This window comes from Brachyhypopomus gauderio, chromosome 2 (assembly GCF_052324685.1).
Source record: "Brachyhypopomus gauderio isolate BG-103 chromosome 2, BGAUD_0.2, whole genome shotgun sequence".
Taxonomy (NCBI): domain Eukaryota; kingdom Metazoa; phylum Chordata; class Actinopteri; order Gymnotiformes; family Hypopomidae; genus Brachyhypopomus; species Brachyhypopomus gauderio.
In genome coordinates this window covers 2,242,310-2,259,087 of record NC_135212.1, presented here as the reverse complement: position 1 = coordinate 2,259,087, position 16,778 = coordinate 2,242,310, and positions in this window count along the sequence as shown.

The following is a 16,778-nucleotide window of genomic DNA, read 5'->3' as shown; positions in this document are numbered from 1 at the left end:
CTGCCATCTAGTGGTAGTTTTATTATAAAGCGCAAGGCTCCACTTTCAACAGGCCTTATGGCTGCATTTTTCAAAAGGCGAAGAAGGCACGGTTTATGCGTTAAACACATAGCTGTATCATCCTTGGGAGATAGCACGTATAAAACAATCACACATACACACACACATTAATTTCTTCATTTCACACACATTTATAGTCTTTTCATTTTTGGAGAGACCAATTATTGAACGCGAATTTATCGCAGCTGGCAGCGCGCGGCCTATTGTGGCATTTACTCCTGGAAATTGACGAACATAATGAACTCCCAGCTTGAACTGGGATTGTGCAGAGGTGAGAAGTGGAGCTCCCACTGCCAGATGGCAGGAGCTAAGAAGGAGATCGATTCCTCAGGGCCAGAAGCAGACGCATCTGCAGACACGATGCATAGAGTGTCTTTCACCACTTGGTGGCAGCACTAGGTAAATGTTTGACTGCACAAATGCGCGTATACACGAAAACGAACAGAAGCAAGCAATGTGATAATAGAGAATATTTTACATACCATGTTTAACCGTCCTGACACAGTACTGCATCAAAGAGAAAATCATGTCTGTCGATGTTCAGTGACTCATTTTTTCATTTACAAGTCCTCAGGAGATCTAGAGAATGTATAGTAATTCGGTTATAACATGCCCATTTTCTGGTTCAGGTGCATCCGTCCTACTTACCCAACCATATAAACCTCACATTTTCTGCAGCTTAAATATGTGCTAACGCTGGTCGATGTAGTCCGTTCAAACATACCGGTCCTTTTCAACTCTTTGCCCAGGCTGCGCACGGACATCCTCTTGCACAGACGTGCCGATGCTCAAACAGAGAAACAAAATGAGTGTGTGATGGAATAATATCAGTCAACTGCACCTGCTCACTCGTTTAAACTACAGCACCGTGTGCGACTGCGATCCTTAAATATAATTCAGGGTCAATTCAGTTGTTTTTAAAATGCTTTTAAAGCAGTTAGATTTGCCGTGGATGTCAAAGAATGTCCAATGTGTGTAACATAGGGCCAGGAAGAGCGCTGGTGGAGCTGCTGGGTGTGGGGTGTGGGCTGCGAGGGGAGAGTGGCCTCGCTGCTCTAGCAACAGCTCACGTGCTCATTTATTAACGGCATCATTTATTCATTCATCCTTCTCTCTGGCGCTCTTTGTTTTTCAAAGGGAATTTCAGACGTTTGGAGAAGAAGAGTCCCAGGGAGCGTCTTCCTCGTCTGTGAGGCTGCCCCCCCCCCCGCGCCTCGTGTCCACCCGGGGCACCTGGGCCGTTCCGCCCCTGTTCTCCTGGGCCCGTTAGTGCAGTTTGGAGCTGCTCGCTGTCCACCACAGACAAATCTGTGTGGACTAACTGAATGGTGGGAAGACAGGGGGAGAGGATGAGGGAAAGGGAGAGGAAGAGCGTGTGTGTGTGTGTGTGTGTGTGTGCGCGCGCGCGCGTGTGTGTGTGTGCGTGTATGTGTGTGTGTGTGTGTTATAAGCACTCAGACCAGTGTGTCTTTTCACTCCACCTTGGCTCATTGCTTGTCTCATTTCTGTGGCTTGTTGCCATGGGAACCCAGCTGCAGCACCCGAGTCGTGCGTTCAGGAAGTCTAGAGGTTGCTATTTAGTAAACACGCTCACAGTGCCTCATTGGTTTGAGCAGGTTACGTGACAGGGCCAGTGCTCACTGTGGTTACGGCATATGACTCAATGGCAGAAGCAAATTGCCCGTTTGGTGTTGCCCCGAGACTTGATGCTTGTGCTGACTGACGCTCCGCACTGAAGCAGCATCAGCTCACTGGTGCAGTAGCGCTCCTGTCTCCTCACTGGACTCCGAGATGTCTTTAACGTTAACGTCCACCAACCAATCACACACACGCTGCTCTCTCTCTCTCTCTCTCTCTCTGTCTCCATCATTTCCCGCCCCCACTCTGTCTCTCTCCCTCTTTCTTCTTTCTTTCTCACAATGTATTAATCCACAAATGTTCTACTCCGTTCACTTCACTGAACAAAGTTCTTTAACTTTAACCTTTTTGCCTTTATCCAAAACTCTGACGTCTCGTGAAACCTTTATATACAGCCAAGATTGTGCTCTGTGTAGTGAAATAATAAATAAGAATCAGGTCCCAAGAAAGAAAAGCTTTCAAAAATAATGTCTAAGAAAAAAGCTCACTGAACAACTTTAAAGTTTTTGTTATGTCAAGAGAAGCCTACCTTTACACTATAAGCGCTTCACAGGTGTGTGGGATTATACTTCACTTTGATTTCCCTCGGGATGTCACAGGTGGAAACCATAGTCATTAAATTCGCCTGGAAAAACAGTTTCCTTCTGCTTTCCGTTGAGAAGTTGACATACCAAAGAAAGGTGGAAAATCCGTTAAATCAACAGTAATAGTCTGGAGAACGTGAGCTCTGAAAATTGACAGCGCCATCGATTCTAATCGGGGGTTCAACAGGAGCACAGGCGAGAGCAGCATCTTCTCCCTGCATAGGTCTACCCCGACACGAAGCCCCCCCCCCCCCCCATCACCCCCTCCTCTCCTCCTCTCCTCCTCCCTCTCTCTCTCCCTCTCTCTCACACTGATCCCGTGGTATAGCAAAGCGGATAGGAAAATCCAGTCATACGCTTCTAACGGAACCTTTTCACCACTGCGACCGTAAGAGGTAGGCTTATTTAAAGGATATATTCTCCCCAATTTACAGTGTTCATTTTTGTGAAGTCCTTCACACCAGACGTATGCATGTCTTGTCCATAATATAGCTGGGAACGGTGACTGCGCAGTCCGTCGTTAAACAGCCACCTGCCCAGAGAAGAGAGTGTAGCCAAGTCGCTCCGAAATGATCATTATTGTGCCTTTCGGCAAGGTTTCTCCATCACTGCGTCTGCAGTTATCATCGGCTCCTCTAAAGGTGCACTATCGATTTGAAAAATCCTTAATAGTGAAGTGCAGTGCAGTTTTAATGCTGTTATATTATGTGATATTGCATTATTTCCAGGAGCGCGTATGGTTTTGTGTGCGCAGAGTTCCGATGCTGTGAGTAACCGTTAGGGAGGCGGAGGAGGGTGGAGGACCGTACACCATCAGATCGCCACTGACAGATGCGTGGAGGGGATTTGGGGGGAGAAAAAACTCGACAGGGGTTTGTTGGCTAGAATTGAACCAGATTTTCTTCCATAGAAGCTGCGTCGTGCACTAGCCTTTCGCTCTTTAATGCGATATGCGTGATTTGTGTTGATAAGTGGAATTGCTAGTAAGCATTGCGTCTCAGTGAACTCTCGTGCAGAATCACATAACCTAGTGTGTGCTACTCAACTCTCTTTCTATCTCCCTCTCTCTCTCTCTCTCTCTGTGCGTGCGTGTGAGAGAGTGATATAGTGAGAGTGAGTGTGTACTTGTTTGTGTGTGTGCGTGTGTGTGTACGTGCTGGCGCGCGTGCGTGTAGACGTTCCACGGTGTGAATTATGATTAATGCTTCCTATAAGACAGAATGACACGTAAACCGCAGGGTGTCTCGCTTGACAGTGTTAGTAAAAACCCATATTACACGGCACCACACGCGGTAGTGCTTTAATAAAGTCCTGCATTGTTTCATCAACACGTGTCGGCCTACAATTCGAGCCTTTATTTCTTATATGTTCTAGCTAATTTTGCAATGCATCTTACAGTCGCATTTCAGTCTTATATAAGCAAAGATGATGATTTGTTCAAATAATAATTGTTTGCAAATGTTAACAGTTGGCTCACTGTTAATTCCACACAAGCCCTGTTTGGGTTAAGCTACCCCACATCTCACAGATACCCCACACCTCACAGCTGACCCAAACCTCACATCTACCCCACACCATCTCCCTGAGAGACCTGGAGGTCCGGGGCTTTCATTCTGGGCCAGATGGAGTGTTTCGATGGCTTGGAGGACTCAAGACCTTGGCTTGGTCCACCTTTTGGGGGCCTTGATTCATTTGCACATTTGGTTAGGAGTGATTTTTAAATAGCTGTAATGGAGAGAATGGACATGCATTGTTATTAAGACCCTCTTTTCACTGCCACATTAAAAGGCAGCGGCTCAGTTGCCAAGTCGAACTGCTTCTAGACTCGTTAGCTACATCCCTAAAGAGTGAATCCCTGTGGATTCCCAGTGCGCCTTTCAATTAGGGCCCTATAATGACATAAGGAGGATAGGGAGCAGTGAGGTAGTGAGGTACGCGTTCTAGAATGTAGGATTGAGTTCCAGAATAAGAAATGGAGGCAAATATTAATGTGCAAATAAGGGTGTAGGGGAAACCAGAGCTCACGGGAGAGATGCGCAGTCTTGGGGGTGAGGGAATGTTCTTTTATCATTAGTCTTTTATCAATAAGTAATAACTTTAATTTAATAATGAAGACACTGAGTAGATTTGGAGGTCTAGAAGGCTCACGAGAGCATATTAGCAGTCTGTTGTGTTGTTACAGCCTGAGGTGAATATTTTTCATGGGTTTGCATAATCTTGCATATTCTTCTGATTGGATGAAGTTGACAGTGGGTTTGACATGCTTTGTGTGTGTGTGTGTGTGTGTGTGTGTGTGTGTGTGTGAGTGTGTGTGTGTGTGTGTTTGTGTGGGTGAGTGGGGTGTGTGTGTGTGGGGTGTGTGTGTGTGTGTGTGTGTGTGTGTGTTTGTGTGGGTGGGTGGGGTGTGTATGTTTGTGTGGGTGGGTGGGGTGTGTGTGTGTGTGGGTGGGGAGTGCTTGTTCATAAACTGTGTGTACACTTTGATGCACTTTGTGGTGTGTTTAAACTTTTTCTTGATTCCATTAGATGTAAAATCATTGCTTTTAAGTGTAATTGCAATGAAGATGATGACTATGATGTCAGCACTGATGTTGATGGGCAGTCATGGCCTGGCGGTTAGGAAACTGGTCTTGTGACCGGAGGGTCGTTGGTTCAATTCCCAGACAGGCCATGACTGAGGTGCCCTTGAGCAAGGCACCTAACCCTAACCGCTCCCCGGGCGCTGGGCTAGGGCTGCCCACCGCTCTAGGGCTGCCCACCGCTCTGGGCACGTGTGATCCACAGCCCCCTAGTAATCACTAGTGTGTGTGTGTGTGTGTTCTGACTGCACAGATGGGTTAAAAGCGGAGGACAAATTTCGATTGGGGTGTAAAAATCACAATTGACAAAATATGGCACATTTCATAGTAATGACGCTGGCTTGCCTTATAACAGTCCTAGTTCAGCTTGGGGCTACGACCTGGTGTTTTAAGCACACTCTTGAATTTTCTACTTTTAGCGACACTTTTATTTGCGTTCTCCATCACTCAGTGCCTGCGAGAGGGAACGACACACCCAGCACGAGACGTGAACTCCCAGCACACATCAATGTGTGTGTGTGTGTGTGTGTGTGTGCATTTGAATAGCACAGTTCTCTTCCTTCTGCAATCCTCGTTGCTGTGATAAACTGAGTTTATAAAAACACTCACACCAGAACTCTTGCGCAGTCCATCGCGTCCATGTCCCTGGTGCTCGCACCACAGAGGGGAGGAGTTCCACCACAGAGAGGAGGAGTTCCAGCAAAGAGGGGAGGAGTTCCAGCACAGAGGGGAGGAGTTCCAGCACAGAGGGGAGGAGTTCCAGCCCTCTCTCTCCTCACCACTGCGCACGGTCATGGCAGGGCGGGTGTGGGCTACCGGGCCGAGCCGACTGTGATGGTGGTGTTTGTCATCATTACAGAGGCTTGTGATAGCTTAACGAGGCTTACCTGTTTACCTTACTCTCAGTCCCCAGCGCCTAGCAAAAAGGGGCTAATTACCCACAATGCCCCCACAAGGGCTCTTTCAATTAACTTACTGAAGGCTCTGTGAACACGCGTGTGTGCATTGCAGAGCAGTGTGGCAAGTCCATGCCATAATAAACCCTTTGCCATTGCTGTCTGTAATCAGACTTTATGTGTTGCGAGTGTACATGAACTGATGAGAGTGTTTAGGGGTAGAACAGTACCAACCCGCCTGAGCCCGTTAGCAACAGCGCCTGTAGTGTTCGGCATTCATCATTCTCTGCATACCTCTATATGAGTGCGGAGGACTAATTAGCTGGTGTCTTACAGGATCTAAAGTGTGGGTTTGTGTGTTGTCCGTGAGCTCAGAGAGGGCCTGGTGCTCCTGACTGCTCCATCTCTATCAGATGGAGATCTCGGAGCTGTGTGAAGGACTGAAAGAGTCGAGCCGTGACTGCGCAGAGGGGCTGGAGCATGGAAGATGATTTGATTAATATTCCCATAACATACAGCTTCAGATTTTGACACTGCTATGTCTTCGCTCTGAGTCTCTCTCTCTATTTTTTTCTCTCTCTCCCTCTGTCTTACTTCTACCTCTCTCTATTTCTCTCTTTCTACCTCTCCCTCTGTCTTACCTCAGTCTCTATTTCTCTCTTTCTTTCTCTCTCTCTGTCATACTTCAGACTCTATATTTCAGAGTCTTACCTCAGTCTCTTTCTATCTTTCTTTCCCTCTCTTACCTCAGTTTTTCTCTTTCTCTCCCTCTGTCTTACCTCAGTCTCTCTCCTTCTCTTCCTCAGTCTTACCTCAGTCTCTCTCTCTTTCTGTCTCTCTCATTCTCTCCCTCAGTCTTACTTCAGTTTCTCTCTTTCTGTCTTACTTCAGTTTCTCTCTTTCTTTTCTCCCTCTTTCTTCTGACATTTCAACTGGACTGATAGGTGTGTGATTTCTGGGCACTTCTACATAGGCACTTGAAAAACAGGCTGACCTCATACCACATAGGCTCAGTGCAAACAAATCTCAGGAAGTAATTCAGCAGTATTTTACAATAATAATGTTGAATAAAACTTGTTGAGTAATGAAGGAATTAATCAGTTACAGTTTTCCCGCTCTAAGGGCCCCTGTGGCATCGTTACTTCCGCGGCTTGGTTGTAGTGATATCCTCACATCTAGAATGAAATGTCAGAACGAACACACACACACACACACACACACACACACACACACACACACACACACACACACACACACACACACACACACACACACACACACACGTATACTTTTGAGTGGCCTAAATGGCAGCCTAGCACCTCTGACAGAGCTGTGGCAAAGCTTTAAAATGTGGAAAGAGCAGTTCAAATTCAGAGGTCCACCGGTTTAACCCTAGACGCACTATTCTTCACTGAGTAAATGTGGCTTGCTCAGAGTACAGATGATCGAGTGTTTATATCCAGCACTGGTGGTGTCTCTCAGATCAGCCCGGGCCTTGAGCCATTCTTTCCCGAGTCTCTCCTGAGAACAACGGGGGTGAGACAGGCAGACAGACAGGTGCGGGGGGTGGAGACAAGCGCTGCACAATTGAAATTCATTGTCATTGCATTCAAATGTGGTTAATAGAGCGTTTTAGACACTGTAAATCCTGAGAGCTCATATGTCTTGTTCTAGAACATTTGTAAAAATGTTCCTGTCTTGTTGCCATTTTAACATATTTTGCTGTAATAGGTGGATTGGATATTTCAGATGTTCATGCTGTTCTGAACATGAGCAAAAGAAAATAAAATGTGTAAATGTCTGAGCTCTATGACCTGGAACTAAATACATTATTTGTGCCTCTTTTCAAGGGTGACATCATAAATATCCTCTTTCTCTTCCTTTCTTGTGTGGGCTCTCGACACTAGCTGTGCGGTTTATGGAGAGGTCATTATGATTATAGAAATAGAGTGACTGTGGAGAGAGGTCAGGCCATCAGAGGAAAGAGAGGGAGGGAGAGAGGGAGGGAGAGAGGGAAATGGGGGGCAAGAGAGGAGAAGAGAGAGAAAGGAGAGAGAGAGGGAGACAGAGGGGCAGAGAGGGGGAAGAGAGTGAGAGAGGGAGAGAGAGAGAGAGAGAGAGGCAGACAGAGGGGCAGAGAGGGGGAAGAGAGAGGGAGAGAGGGAGAGAGAGAGAGAGAGAGAGAGAGGGAGGTAATGGGAAGGAGGTGTGCCCATCTGAGACAGGCCTGGCTGTGTGCTGGTGCAGATGTGGGCATGGTGAGGGAGGAGCACTGAGGAGGTCTAGCTGTGTTACCCATCACACACACACACACACACACACACACACACACACACACACACACACACACACACACACACACACACACACACACACACACACACACCCTACAGACCCCTTACTGACTAAGAGGCCAACTGCTGCTTCAGTGTCAGACAAGTAGCACAGGCCAAGGTCCATAACAGTGAAGCGCATGAAGATTATGGTGTTTGGGATGTATAGACAGGGAGTAAGTGAGAGAATGTGCTAGAATAAGAGAGACCATGCAGGGGGCTTTGTGTCTGCGAATGTGTGAGAGACTCTGCACAAGAGAGAAGGCCACCATCTGCCATCAGCAGCACACCGTGCCAACACCGTTTTCCCCCAATCATCCACTGGTGAGTGTGAGGAATACAAAAGAGAGAGAGAGAGAGGGAGAGAGGGAGTAACATTTTGATGCTTCTCTCTTCCCTCTTCCTCTCATCACCTCTTTCAATTAAAAGGTGATTGTCACACAGAGAGTGGTGATATGCCACACATACTGACATACCTTGTGGGTGTGAGAGAAACTCTGCTGGGGGTTCCTGCCCTGTCCTGCTTTAGTTTTGGCATTGGCGCCCTACATTGCTTACGCCTCACACACACACACACACACACACACACACACACACACACACACACACACACACACACACACACACACACACACACACACATGTTTCTTCAAACCAAGAGATATTTGCTTTGACATTCCAGGATAAACGCATGCATAATTTTCCGTGGTGAGATACAAAGATACACATAACAGTGGCAGTGTATGGCAAGGCAAAGGCATTTACACCACAGGCCACACGTGCATCAGTGATGACCAGTGATGACCAGAGATTACCAGTGACCACCAGTGATGCAGCATGCTTGCTCAATACTCTCATAATTCATATATATATATATATATATATTTTTACCATTCTGAATGCACTTCCCATCAACAGAATGCTCACTGAAACACTTATCAGATGATCACATCAAGCCTAAATATAGCCTCATGGGTTCTACTCAGTCAAGGCTGCACTAGAAGAGATAAGATAAACAGGCCACTCTGCACTCCGTCTGTCTTCTGTTTGCATCTGAGCCTGATCTCCAGGTGTTCCTCGCGGTTGTGGTTCTTGGTCCCAGGCTCAGATCCAGGATGTCCAGGCTATTAAAGTCCCACTCTGGTAAAGGCTCACCTTTATTAAACGGTAATTGGGCATTTTCTGTCTGCTACATCTAATGGAGCTTTTATAAAGGTGGAAGCGCAGACGTGCAAGGAGAAGACGAAGAAAGAAGAAAAAGGATCGGCCCACCCATCCTCCCTGGAGCTGGGCGGCTTGGTGGGATTTTTCATTACCCACGCTGTAATGAATTCCCGAGGGAGCCTTGGGCTGGCACACTGCACAACACAGGTGAGAGGCCCGTAATAAATGCAGCGTTGGGAAGCCGGAATGAATTCTCTGCCGAACCAGCGCCGGGCCTCCTAATAAGTACATCGCTTGACTCTTGCTTTTTGGTGCACAAAAGAGCCAAAGGCGGCCTGCCTCGAGCTTGTAAAGGATCGTCCGGATTGATGTAAGCGCCCCCCCACTCGTTTGCACTTTAACAAACGGGCCGCGCACCGACGACAGGACTCCCGTGCGATGAGAGCCTGTTTGGAGTATTCCGGGGGAATTGTGTCGATGCAGGAAGGTCTTACAAACAGGGAGAGCAGGTAGTGGCAGGCAAAGCTGTAATCACAATCCCAAGCTCTCACTATTCATCTATTGTGGTTCTGGAATGAATGGTGTCACCCCAAAGCCTTTAGTTTGGTTTTGTCGTGTCGGTTGCACACGAGAGGTAGAGGTGTGGGTGATCAGTACCAGCTACTGCTGGGCTGGAGAAGAAGAGGGTCACTCAACAATGGAAGAGTTCATGTGATAGCCCTCTTAAAAGGAGGTGGAGATGTGTGACTTCATTATAAGGTAGGTGGAGAAGGAGCTGGCCAAAGGTTCTATGGAGAACCCACTTCTTCCTCACGGTCTATCAGTGTTTTATTGTTGTGGTTGTTGTCATAGTCCTTGGTCTTTTCAGTTGGCAGTCAGTTTGGGTTTGACTGCAATCTGTGGCCTGTGGGTTTGCTGTAAAATGTAAATAGACTGGTCTGCTGAACATTCTAGAAGGTGCTCTAGACAACGATAAACAGTGGCACGACTTTTCAGGTTTCCACATGCTGAAAAATGGACTTCAACATCTATGTTCACAGTCAAGCACTTATGGTTATGGTGAAGCTCTGTTTATGTCTTGTAAGTCTAAAGCTGAAGAATATCTAGATGGGACAAAGTGAGCTAGGAACTTGACTGCAAGTTCATTGGTTGTGTTGATTTTGACTTTTTGGCCGACGTCGGTAAATCCCACGTCCTCCCACCACTGTAGTCACGCAACTAGCTAGAAAACACCGAGCTTCTGCTGAAGCCCTCTCACCCGTCCTCGGAAACACGCACAGCTGCGACAACTCAGGAAGCCCCCGCCCGGCTAACGCCGTGGGCTGAAAATCAAAGCTAATGCTTTATAGAGGGAGCGAAGCGGAGACATTGACTAGAGTGGTAGACTGAGGGAAATAAACAATGTCCTGTGACAATAATACTGATTCAGCACTGACGTAGAGTGCACCGCAATGGTGAGATCCTGACTCACAGAGAGCGGAGTGAGAAGGTTGGGAATGACGGGATGCAGTGTGCATACATGTCTCTGTAGGCAGTGAATGTGTTCACGGTGGCATTTGTGTGTGTGTGTACATGTGCCTACCTGGGCGAATAAAGGAGAGAGTCGTTTGTCCAGTCCTCTCTCCAGACCTCATCAGACTAACGTTTTTAACGTTTTCACTCCAGCACTTCGTGTCTGTGAGGGGTGCAGCTGTAATGTGACCTCCTGGTCCAACTCCTCCCTCCCAGTGGAGCGTCTCCAGCTCCAGTTCATACTGCCTCGCAGGACTGGAACCAGGACGTGTGTTTCTCCTTCTCCAGACCACAGCAGGCTGCTCTCCACCACCCACCCACTCTCTTCCATGACCCATACAACACAGTATAAGGAGTCGGGCTGGAAAAACACAAAGTGTGGGGAGACAGAGATGATACATAAACAGATAAAGACATATCTAAGGAACAGAATTTGACATAAAATTCTAATTGATGTTTTTTATTCACATAATTAGAGGAATATTACTGCTGCTTCACTGCATGTTCAATCTGTTAATTTTTCTTGAGATTCAAACACACTGTGTATTTTCCTGACAGTTGGTTATAACCCCAGAGTCAATCAGCTAACCTCACACAGCGCCAGCTTCTCGCAGGCACGTGTAAATAATATGAACCAAAACAGAACAACAACAACGAAAATCACATCAATAGAAAGCGAATAACCTGTTTAACAGACTCCTGTTCAATAACTGCAGTATGGATGCCCCCCCGAGAAAATTAGGCTCCAAGCAGTCTGGCCTAATGTAGGCTCTCTCGCCTCGGGGTCGACTGTGACTTCTTCTGACTGTGACTTCTTCTGACTGTGGCGGAATATAAAGAGCAGAAAAGCCTGGAAGAACCTGCCATATTTATGCTAAACGCAAAGTAGGGTAAAAAAAAGGAGAAAATCAATGGAAGAAAGAGAAGAAGTGGGAGTAGAACATTTGAGATACTTATAAATATAAAGATGTTTTTAGGCTCTGAATGCAAATTTAGATCTTGATATTTAGCATCATGCAAAAGAGGCCTCAGACAGCCAGTCTTTGGATGTCTGGATCTGTGAATGCTGTCATCTCCTGTCCAAGAGATCTGTGACATTCCAGCCAACTGCGTCTGCCAGTCACCACCCATCCCAACTGACACCCAGTTACACGCAGTGTGTTCACACCCCCAGCACAGTATCATTCACAGACCGAGTTCACCACACTCTCTTTTTCCCTTCACACGTTACTGTTCCCATCACCAGAATACTACACACACACACACACACACACACACACACACACACACACACCTGTTTGTAATCACTGTTGGGCCGTATAAACCCACAGAACTATTCTGTCAGTGCTTTGTATCAGCCTGCCAAACAGATTAATGCCACTCCACTACTGTTCACTCCAACCTGTTCACTCCAACCTATTGGGTATTTGTTTCCTGTCTGAGTAATCATCTGTGTGCTTTCTGTCTTTCCTTTCATCTCACTCTTTGGTGTTAATTTTTTTAAAGCTACCTATAATAAACTCTCATCACCCAGCTGCTTGGGTTTCTCTCTCCGGCCTTAAACGATGTCTCACTAGAATGATTTGAAACTGAATGTTTGGTGACGCATTACCCTGACAGGAAATGCAAATCTTTGACTTAAAACAAAATTAATATTCTAAGCTGTCCATATAGCCTCCTCTCATATTGCCTGTATACAGTTTTTCCCAATGTAACCTTAACCACATCATGGAGGAGCAGAATTTCTGTTTAGACCAACCTAAATTTGATAGAGCTTTCAACCCTGATTATGTTTTTAATTATCATCTCTCAAGGTGATGACTGTTCATTATTTCAAGGTGTTGGGTCCCAACACAGTGTGATCAGCTGGGCGCAGCAGTGTGTGGACATGGTTAGAGTGTCTGTACTAAAGCCCCTCTCCTCCCTGGGCATCACTGCTGTGTCCTTGCTCCCTGCTGCCAGCTCTCTTCCGGGCTTTTGGACTCTGTGATCGACTCCCTGCTTTATGGGTCTCCGTTGTCTCTGTGTTTCATGGGTAGGGGATTTTACAGCAGGGCACTGCTTCCTGGGCTCCTGCCCTCTGTCTGACAGGAAATATCCTCACATTTAGCGTCGGATGACACGCAAGCTGCTGAATTTTGACACGGCGCGTGCGTTTGTGAGTCCTAGCGGCATCTCAGCCTTAGGTGACTCTGCTGAGTTCCCCTCACTCTGAAATATACATGGAGGACAGTGAAACCAGGCAGACCCGGAGGCAGCCATGCTATATCTTTCTCCTTTATGCTCAAACACGCACACACAGGCACGCGCGCACACACAAGCGCGCACACACTTATTTCTGCTTGATGACCACGCCCCATGGTCAGTGTGCAGGACGCGTGCCTAATTTATCCTGCACGAGTCACGTGGTACTGACGAAGCTCTGTTGCGTGCAGCTTTGAATCTCTTTGCTGTGGTGCTTTGCAGGGCCTACATGGGAGAGCAGGAAGATGTGCTATAATGGAAATCCATTATATGTAGGTAAAACTGTATACAATCGCCGAATAACACCGCCATGCCCTTACTGTACATACGAAGAAAAAAAAACTAAAGGTTAATTTGATAGAAAACTGCCAATCAGTTCCGCAGTAAGCAAGGGGAGGGCTGTATTCCAGTGCCATGGATGCGCAAAGCCATCGGCTGACTGTAAAAGTGCAGTGTGCGCGCTCCTCTGCGTAAAGATGCATTTGGGAGAACATGCGCTGGTTTTCGCTTGGTAGGGCCGCACTCCACGCATCCCCAGATGGTGAGCAGTTGTTGAAAGTGCCGCGTAAATATGCCTTTACTCTCCGCGGGCGCTGTACTTTTATTTGACGGTTCAACAAACGCTGTTCGTTACTTGCACGGACCAATTAGTATTCCGGGCGTGCACTCGTTGTTACATAACAAATTATTTAATGGTGGCTGGTTCTTGCGAAATACGAGCAGAGAATCTGAATGACAGAAATACGCTTCTTAAAAGAACGAGGATTCATAAAGTGACGGGGGAGCCAGCAGGGGATGTCACCTTACAGCCCACTAACTCACTCTTACGCACCCTGGAGGCTTTACGACCTCTGAAACGCCCCGGGAGGGACACGTCAAGAAAATCACACCGAGGAAAAGGGAGGCAGCCGTAGGACACAGTTCGCTTCCCCCCTTTTATGCATTGTTGGTATAAAAAAAATCGCACAAGTGAAATGTTACAATGTCTATCCGTTGTTACCAAGAGAAAACCCCTGAATACGCTACTCCTACACCTGGACCCAGATTGAAACTACATTCTTTTTAATTAATTTGAATTGATCGTAAATGATATCTCCTCAAATCCCAGGTTTCTCTCTTTCAAATCTCTCTCCATCTTGTATCTCTCCCTCCCTCTCTCTCTCTCTCACACACACACACACACACACACACACACACACACACACACACACACACACACACACACACACACACACACACAGAATACAGGGTCAATGCCAGGTGATGGCGCTACTCTCCTCTGGGTGTAATGAGGTGTGGATCTCACGGGAGCCTCTTTGTGGTCTACATTTCCCCCGTTCCTTCTATTTCCCCTCTTTTACCTTCGTCTGTGGTTCACTATCTGTCAAGATGACAGGCAAGGTTAATTCTGCAGGTAGGGAGTGAGTCACTGTAAGAGCATAAGGCGTCAGAGTGGGGTGGAGGTGGTGGTTGTGGGGGGGGTGTGAGCCGGTTGGAAAAAACAATGACTAAAAGAGTTGGCATACATCCCTTTGAAACAGCTTCTAATATTTTTGTCATAGTGTGTGCATGCGAGTGTGTATGTATGCATGTGTGTATGTATGTGTGTGTGTGTGTGTGTGTGTGTGTGTGTGTGTGTGTGTGTGTGTGTGTGTGTGTGTGTGTGTGTGTGTGTGTGTGTGTGTGTGTGTGTGGCAGGTATAAAGACAGCTGACGTGTTTGAGTACCTCTCTTCCACTTGCAGGCCTCACAGTGGGCCCACTGCTACAAACCCTGCTCTCCCTCTCTCTCTCTCTCCTCCCTTTTCACTCCCCTCTCTCACTATCTCTGTGACTATCACTCTCTGTCACTTCCTGTCTTGGTGTGTGCGCTTATAAAATTCGTGAGCATGCTGTGCCTCTGAGTGGAAGATCTAATTCCCTGAAGCTAAATGCTTTGAGCTCTGTTGGTATGGCTGCAAAGTGAAAGTGAGACAGCAAAACAGTGTTTCCTACCTCACAGAAATGGGTGACAGTGGGCGCACTATGAAATAAACGCGACAACTTGAAGAGTGGTGCTACTTAGCAAATAGAGATGTTTGAAATGATTTTGAGGATACACGCACGCACGCCACACACACACACACACACACACACACACACACACAGATTTTTTCATCTGTCTAAATGATGAAAACATGTCACTGGCATTCGGAAGACATTTTCCTATAATGGTGATCTATCTTGACAAAAACAATGTTCTTTCTGAACTGCAGGAGTTAAGAGACAAATCCTGATTAGTATGTGCATTGTGGATTAACAACCTGATACTGAATTTCAGTAGTCACGCTTCTCTCTGTGGAAATGCCTTTGATATGATTTGTCAGAACACCCACAAGTGATGCCACTGTAGGCAGCTGTAGGCAGCCCACATAGAAAAGTCCTTCCTGACTGAGATGCAGTAGGCATACTCCCCGAACATCTAGAGTGGTGGTTTAGGTCAAATTCATGATTAATTAAGCTGCCCTGGTTGAAGGTGAAGAAATGAATGAATGACCAAGGACTGGAAAAAATATCTGTCAAGGGAATCGCAGATTCACGTGGCGCCTTTTGCAGCAGCCGATGTCACGAGCATGGTTAAATCTCATGAGCGCCGTTCGTTTAGAGCTTGCCTTTCTAAGTGTTTCTTCAGGTTTAATAGCCACTCATCATGACTTACTTGGTTTAAATGCTAAACGGTCCTTCCATTTCAAGTTTCATGTTTCATGTTTGCTCTCCTTTTGGGACTTCTGTGGGGTTCCTCACGTCAACCTTCTGGAGCAGTGTGCAGGCAACTGACCACCATGACCAAAGAAAATGTAACGCCTGATGACACCTGAGTGGCAGATTTATGGCAGGGTCAATCAAAGCACACACACTGCATCCGGTCATTGAGTCAGTGGTTGAAAAGGGGCAGTTTAAGTGAAGGGCACTGGCAGTGTCCGAGCAACATCTCTGTAGTCCAGTCATTGCTTGTAGGTTACACTAGCGTTACGATAATGACGGGTAGACTACGCTAGTAACTGGTACTCTAGGGCTTGCTATGCTAGTGACTGGTATACTAGCTGCTGTAACAAGTAGTAACTAATCTACTTGTAACTGGTACATATCGCTACTGATTGGTACGCTAGGGGTTGTTACACAAGAGACTGGTTTGTAGCAACTAGCGTCTGCTACGCTAGAAACTCCAGTGACGCTATTGTTGATGAGTGCCATGACTTATTGCACTTTCATATCACACTATGGAGAGTTTGGTGAATAATAGCCAAAAATTTGTGCTGGATCCTCATAGTCAAAAGTATGTTTCCAGCCTGCAGTGGAAATAGTGAGTGATGAGAGAACTTAGTCTGCTCTGATTAGCTTCTCTCTCTCTCTCTCTCTCTCTCTCTCTCTCTCTCTCTCTCTCTCTCTCTCTCTCTCTCTCTCTCTCTCTCTCTCTCTCTCACTGTGTGTGTGTGTGTGATAAGCTCATGTCATAATCCTGTGCCTTGCAAGACCTTCGAAACACCAACAAAACTGCAGAGGCACGGCGTTTTGCAGAAACAGACTTGTTGCAAACAGCAAGCGGGAAGGAGTGTAGTGGATGAATGGAGAACAGAGTTCAAACAGCGAACAGCGGAGGTGCGAAGGAAACCAGAGCTGATGTAATTACAGGAGACACGGCCCACCATCCTGAGACCTGAGCTTGATGAGGACTGTTGTGGATCGGAATAAAGAGCCTTTTAAGAGACTAATGTGGAGACTGACCACA